This window comes from Pararge aegeria, chromosome 22 (assembly GCF_905163445.1).
Source record: "Pararge aegeria chromosome 22, ilParAegt1.1, whole genome shotgun sequence".
Taxonomy (NCBI): Eukaryota; Metazoa; Arthropoda; class Insecta; order Lepidoptera; family Nymphalidae; genus Pararge; species Pararge aegeria.
In genome coordinates this window covers 12923196-12931030 of record NC_053201.1, presented here as the reverse complement: position 1 = coordinate 12931030, position 7835 = coordinate 12923196, and positions in this window count along the sequence as shown.

Genomic DNA, 7835 nt, shown 5'->3' with positions numbered 1-7835 from the left:
ATTGGAAAAAAGGTCGAGCCTTTACCACCGTATTAGTTGTATGCAACTAATCAAAGTTTTCACCAAAGAAGGTTTATTTGTATAAAAAACTTTCTTATAGAATAAATGTTATGTCTCCGTTACGCTAATTCGGCGGTAAAGGAAAAAAAACCCTTACTATCTAATAACTATAACATATTTTTCCAGCTAGCAACATTATGATGAGGAATAAATGAAACTGCCTGATTTGTTGAATAAATAATTATGCTGGATGACCCATAAATAAAATTAAACATCGTCAATAGTTAGTTAAAAAATAAATACTAAAATCATTTGATTATTATTATTTTTTATCTAGTCAATGTTTTTGTCGATTTTACAATATTATTAGTTCCTATGAAATACAAATACTCATAACACGGGTTGACGATAGATGGCGCTACCCTACGCATCCTACATCCCGTTGATCTAAGTATATTGAGTCAAATCAAAGGCACCGGCCATCGCTGCCGGCGGTGCCGAACGGGCGCACCAAGCTACTGAAGGAGGCGCCACTGACGCGCACACTCCGTACCCTCAATGTGATAGCCAAGAAGACGGATTTATTTTGTTGCACTCTGAGTAAACTCACAAATATAGCGATTTGGATTTTATCATATACACTATAGTTATATATATTATTAAAATTTACATAACATGCTGCATTGTCGTATTAGGATAACTTTTTCCTGTAATGACAAAAATGTAAGATGGGAATAAATAAATAATAAATAAATAAATTTACATTATGAAAATTAAGCTTAATTTGCTATACTCCGCGAAAAGCAGGAGAATCTGTGTGGTGTAATTTATAATTTCTTCAATCCTTATACTCTTTACAATGAATAATTGTTAACAATTATTCATTGTAAAGTCAACATCTCCTAAGGATGCTCCGGTTTCGGAGCGAAACGTGCGTAGAGGGTATATTGCCGAAGATCTGCTTGCTGTGGAGTATAAGGATTGAAGAAATTATAAATTACACCACACAGATTCTCCTGCTTTTCGCGGAGTATAGCAAATTAAGCTTAATTTTGATAATATATCATGGATTTCCGCAAAGTAACGCCTGCTTCTTTCCATCTAAATAAATTTACGAATAAATTCACATTGCTTGTACTGATAATATTAAACATGTGCCCTGATTAATATGATGATTAGCTATACTTATATATATTTTAGTGAATTTGACCCTTCATATTAGGTAGGTCCCCAGCCGCGTTTAATTGTATATTAATGATAAATTAAATAAAATATTAATGAACGCGGTAAATTCACAACTACCTAACGGATTTTCACACAATTTTCATCAATGGACCGAGTGTTTCATGTGGGAGTTTTCTGTAAATTGACTGAAATACGATGTTTTTAATTTTGAACATGTCGCAAAAATATTTGACGAACTCCCTGACGCAGCGGTGAGCCTCTGAGCGCTGTGAATTTAAGTAAGAGGTCCCGGGTTTGATTCCCCGGAAATTTATAATTTCTGATCATTCTCTGGGTTGGTCTGGTGGGAGGCTTTGGCCGTGGCTAGTTACCACCCTACCGACAAAGATCTCACCTGGTGGTAATTGATGATGCAGTTTAAGATGGTAGCGGGCTAACCTGTTAGAGGAAGTATGGTAGTCATACCCCTAATAGGTTTCTACGCGACATCGCACCGGAACACTAAATCGCTTAGCGGCACGTGTCTGTCGGTAGAGTGGTAACTAGACACGGCCAAAGCCTCCCAGCACACCAGACCAGAGAAAATTCAGTAATTATACATTCCCAAATTGCACCTGCCGGAAATCAAACCCGGGGCCTCCTACTTAAATTCAAGGCGCTCACCGCTGCGCTAGGGATGTCGTCAAGTCTCAGTCTTCTAATAAGGTTCAGTTTGCAATAATTATCAATCTTAAGAAATGAGACAAATAATTAGTTCATGGTTTTCTGTACGGTACCCTATGAAAAAAACAACTTTCACTTGTTACATCACATCTTAAAAATTGTAGATTCTTATACGTTTGTCAAGATTTTCCTGTCCAGCTTATCAAAAAAAAAAGTTGTAGATGGTATAGGTGCCTACTGGAGTTATGTAATATTAAGTATTACTGAGTCTCGAATACGATTTTTATGAAAATAACCTCGACTTTTCTACAAATTCTTTCGTACAGGTAGGTAATATTTATAATATTTGTCAGTAGGTTTCCTCTCGCACTTATACCCTATAAATAAATAAATAAATCAATATACTACGACAATACATACATCGCCACCTAGCCGCAAAGTAAGCATAGCTTGTGTTATGGGTACTAAGATGACTGGATGAATATTTTTATGAATCATATACATAAATAATTAGAATATGCATATAAATACCCAGACACTGAAAAACATTCATGCTCATCACACAAACATTTTCCAGTTGTGGGAATCGAACCCACGGCCTTGGACTCAGAAAGCAGGGTCGCTGCAAACTGCGCCAATCGGCCGTCAATAAGTGCGAGAGGAAACCGCCGCGTTGACGCGCGTTTTAGAACGCAACGGCGCGCTTTTTTCCTACAGATCTGTTTGTTGTCGTTTGTATCGATACACACGCGCGTTTGCATTGCGTCTGTATCGCTACACACGTGCGTCTATGTCGATTCAAACGCTAGTTTAAATTTATACAGCTGTGAAATTCATAATCGATATAGACGCGCGTTAAATTTGTCTACCGGCTGCGTCCGACTTCCGTGCCTATCGCGAATGTATCCCGACAAAAGGGCGTCGACGCGACGCGTTTAAAAAATGTGCACAAGCCCTTAGGCAGATTAGGTAGATACTTTCAATTCAGTTTAATTCAATTTTATTTAGTCAATTTTATTTAGTTTAATTTCAATTCATTTTTATTTTCAGGTTAATAGGTGTTACAGGAAAAAAAAAATGTGTTAGCTTGTATGGTTTTGATGTTAAATAGCCTGTAATCTTTCAAAAGAATGAAGTCAAATTTAGAAAATGTTTTTAAAATTCGACTGCTCTTCGTCCCAGAGACTATTGCGTGTAAATATATAGAAAAAAAAACTTCTCTTTAATGTTTAAGTTAATTCTCTTTATGCGGCAGTGGCCGCAAATAATTTTTGTTTGCTCTACAGACGAGTTAATGATGTAAATAAGTGTTGGTTCGATTCGCGGAGGAAAACAGTTTAAATTTATAATTTCGAATTTTCTCGACTCTGGTCTGGTGGGAGGCTTGGGCCGTGACTAGTTACCACCCTACCAACAAAGATGTGCAGCCAAGCGATTACCTACGCGTTCCGGAACAATGTTGTGTAGAAAACAGAATTTATCTGTAACAGGTTAGCTTTCATCTTAGAAATAAAAAATAGAGAATTTATTATTGTTATAACATTCAGTACACAGGCAATAGAATGTAAAAAATCCTACTATTACTTCCAATGATTATCGCTTACAAGTAAAAAAAAATACAAACTCTTCAGCTTTATTATATTCGTAAAGATTCATTCATATTAAGCCACGTTACTTTGTACTTCCGATAAGTAAGTAAGGAGACAATTATTTTCGCCTTAACCATCACATAAGTGTCAAAGCAGTTGTTAATGAATTCCATTACTAATAAATGTCCATTCCGAGAACGAAAAATTTCAATAACTTTTTACCGAAACTCAGTTTTCGGAACGCGGCGTTGGCGGCGACGAAAAACTTCCAAGATGGCCGCCGATGCAAATTGTGGTTGGGAAAGTGGTAAAAAATATAAAGGAAGAAAGAAAGAAAGCACTTTTTTATGTCAGTAACAACGTAATTTTTAATAATAATTGGCATTTTTTATACACACTTCAACGCTACAGGCGCTGCAGGCCCTCACAGACAGTTTTTCGTACCTACTGTTAACATTATCATCATGTAATCTACTTTTTGAGATACACTGCTTGACATAGGAAGTTATTGTTGGAATTTCCAAAATCCACAGTCCTTGGTCGCTTGTTTCCCGCGGCTCCCAGCAACTTGCTTGATGTCGTCTGTGCACCTGGAAGTTGACCAACGCTGCGTTTACCTTTTAGCTGCCTAAAAATACTAAAAACAATGACAGGTATGGGACTTTACAAAGTGCAGAGAAGTAACGGTACGGTACGCTAGTTCTTACAGCAGAGAAGCCCGAGTTATAGCTCTTTAAAATTTTCCATTTGCTTAAGAAGTGGTAAACAGAAATTAACGTAAGTTGCGGGTATCTTATCGACATCATCATTAGCCCAATTTTCCGCGATTTATATTACAGGAAAAGTCAGTACCTCCGGACACAAATGCTATACCTCTTTATCAATAAAAGTGGCATAACGTTAAAATAGTTTAAGCGTGTTTTCTTTTGTCTTACTTCAACTAACAGCACCTGTCGAAAGGCACAGCGTGACACCGCGCGTGAAATAACTCGGCATACTGTTCAGACGTTACGCCACGTTTTATAATAGCACCGCTAGTGTATTATAAAACTTTACTTTACTTTACTTTACATCATCCCTCAACAAATACTTAATGAACTTACAAAAACCTAGACTACTAAAACCACATTTTGATTGGTGTATTCAGAGAAAAAAAACCATGGCCGCCGCCGCGCACCATCCCGATGCAAATTGTGGTTTGAAAGTGGTAAAAAATAGAAAGGAAGTCTTAGTATTTCATCGGCGTTGCCAGTTATTGTGCGGAGTGGAGGGTTTTTGTGGGAATTCCAGCGTCCGCGGCACGGTGGCTTTTTGCTTAGAGCTCCCGAGTCTGGGAAGCGAAACGACGCGGCTACAGAGCGCGCAAAAACCTAGCGGTCCCGCCATAACGCCGACTAACCGCGGCAAAAACTGCGAGCTGCGACATACAGATAGAATTAATGCGGCGCAACTCTTTAATTTTCTTCAAGAAAGCGCGGGAGGAAATGGTGTAATGAGTGTTGCCAGACGCAAAAACCATCTGTATAATGACGTACCTCATTTAACCACTTTAATTCAGTTCTTGTTGGGAAGATAAAAAAAAATAAGCGGTATTTTAAATGTACGCGCCAGCACATAGCGTGCGTTTTTTGCGACATATACTCTTGTCTAATTGCGGCGATTATATCGAGTTACATCTAAATTAGTCTGTACCTATATGACAAATATTTTACGTTTTTGCAAACAGTTAGGTACCAACAACTTCAAAGGTCCTGTCTATTTTATAAAGCTATATCTAAATACCAATTAAATAAATAACATGAAAATTAGGTATCGCAGTGAGAACCTAATGATTACGACACCAAGCGCCTTTTTGGGGGGAGCGAATTCGGTGGTGAAAACATCGTTAAGAAACCTGCAAGCCTAATAGTTCTAAAAGGCAAAACTCCAGACTACATTTGACGACCTCCCTGGCGCAACAGTGAGCGCTGTGAATTTAAGTAGGAGGTCCCGGGTTTGATTTCAGGCAGAGGAAATTACGAGATTTATAATTTCAATTTTTTTTCAATCTTGTCAGGTCGTCGCTTTGGCCGCTACCACCCTTCCAACAAAGACTCGCCGCTAAGCGAATTAGTGTTCTGGTGCGAAGTCTCGTATAAGCCGATTAGGGGTATGACTACCATACTCCCTAACAGGCTAGCCCACTTCAATATTAGACTGCAGCATCAGCAGTGCTAGCACAGGTAGGAGATAAAAATAATATCCCCCGATTATATCCAAAGGGATATCACGTATATAATTAACAATCATAATAAATTTACACAAATATTGTTATGCAAAAGCGGTCTTACTGATAAAGAAATCTATTTCCTTGAGGAAAGTAGTAAGTTAGTAAAGGGTAGCGGCGTCATACATAAAATTTACTGGCTTTAAATAATTTGTTTCGCTCTATGCGAAATTCTATCTGGGGAGCACGTCTTTGTACGTAGAGTGCTAACTAGCCACGGCCAAAGCAGCAACGGGCGGGAGATAAAAATTATATCCCCTGACAAGGGATATAATTAACGTGTAAGGGATATAATTCTTAATGACAAGGTTGCTTCTTAATGACAAGGTTGCTTTCTTAATGACAAGGTTGCTTTCTTAATGACAAGGTTGCTTCTTAATGACAAGGTTGCTTTCTTAATGACAAGGTTGCTTCTTAATGACAAGGTTGCTTTCTTAATGACAAGGTTGCTTCTTAATGACAAGGTTGCTTTCTTAATGACAAGGTTGCTTCTTAATGACAAGGTTGCTTTCTTAATGATAAGGTTCTTGGAAGCATCCGGATCCGCTTTCATCTCTCACAAGATAGAAAAATGAATTTTAAAATGTAAAATGTAAATTGTTAATGTTGGAAAAGAGCAACTGCTGAGTTTATTGCCGGCTTCTTCTCGATAGAATCTGCCTTCCGAACCGAAGGTAGAGTCACTACACACAGACAGTTCTTGACGTTTCAAAGTGCTTATATTAGGCCTACTTGAAATAAATGAATTTAGAATTTAGAATTTTGTGTCCACCTGCTAAAGCACGGGAACATGGCATAGGCATAGTCTACCCTCGTTTAATAATACTCATATATTATTTCCACTTTTGCGCCAATGCTCTGATAGTTGATAAAGCTGTGGGAGAATATCATTATTCTTTTCCCCGGGGAAATAATTGTCTCCTGCCCATGCTAGCCACTTTATGTATTTAAAAACACAATAAACCATGATAATAAAGTTCAATTCCACCGCCGTTATTTTACGCCAGCTAATGCCCAATACCAATTACCACTGGGCCAGCGTGGTGGATTACGGCCGTAACCCTTCTTATTGAAGAAGGAGACTCGTGCCCCGTAGTGAGCCATTAAAGGGTTGATATGATGATGATGATGAATGCCAATATACTGTGACTTCGTAATTGATATTTAAATGGCATCTATGTAGTATACGTGCATGCAAATAAAGATCTATCGGTCTATCACCAAGCTCAACCGTCACATTGATGGGATGGGGTAGTTTTATGTGTTCATTGTTAAACGAAGAGAAAAAAAATAAAAAAAAGTGAATGTTTTCTTTTCTGTGCCTGTCTGCCTAAATAACGTAACCATTACAGCTTAACGTGCTCTCCGAGGCACAGGAGTTGTCACCGCCAACATCCTAACGCCGGGTTGATACTGTAACTTTTTTAACACAAAATACAATAAGTAATAGCTAAAATTTTTTTGACTCTACTGAGATTCGAACCCAGGTTTGTGAAGTTGAACATACTAACCACTAGACCAACGAGGAAGTAAATTTTAGTTAAATAAAATTATAAAAAAAAACGTGTGAATACTTATGTGCACGCGTTAGAAGTTATACTTCTTTGGCGTACCTACCAAGATAAATATCTTTTGAAAAGTTTTATCTTTCGGCTTATTTTACGTTTGTAGAAAAAACGTCACGAACAATTGAAAAAAGGTATTCAATTCATTTAAAGTTTTATTATAACGCGTTTATTTAAATATCACAAATAAATACATATCGCGAATACAGTTGTCAGTTCTCATGAAACATAAAGATGTCCTTACTTTGTTGGAAACTTTTTTGAAAAACTATAATGTTGACTAAAGCTTATTCAGGGTGTTGGTTTTTTGTGAAAATTTACGCTCATAATTTAACGCCAACAGAAGTATAACTTCAATAAAATAATCAATGTGTTGGTAGACAAAGTCGTAAATTTTACGTAGAAGAATTAATATTTGAGTGCAGTACATTTGCCCTGACGGTTGAGTAGTTAAACCCAGGTGTAATATTAACTGGGTTTATACTTGGTAGCACATTATCTATCCATAATAGGTAAGAGTAGTTCAGTCATCTTCACGGTTTTTTTAGGCAGCCAAATTAAATATTC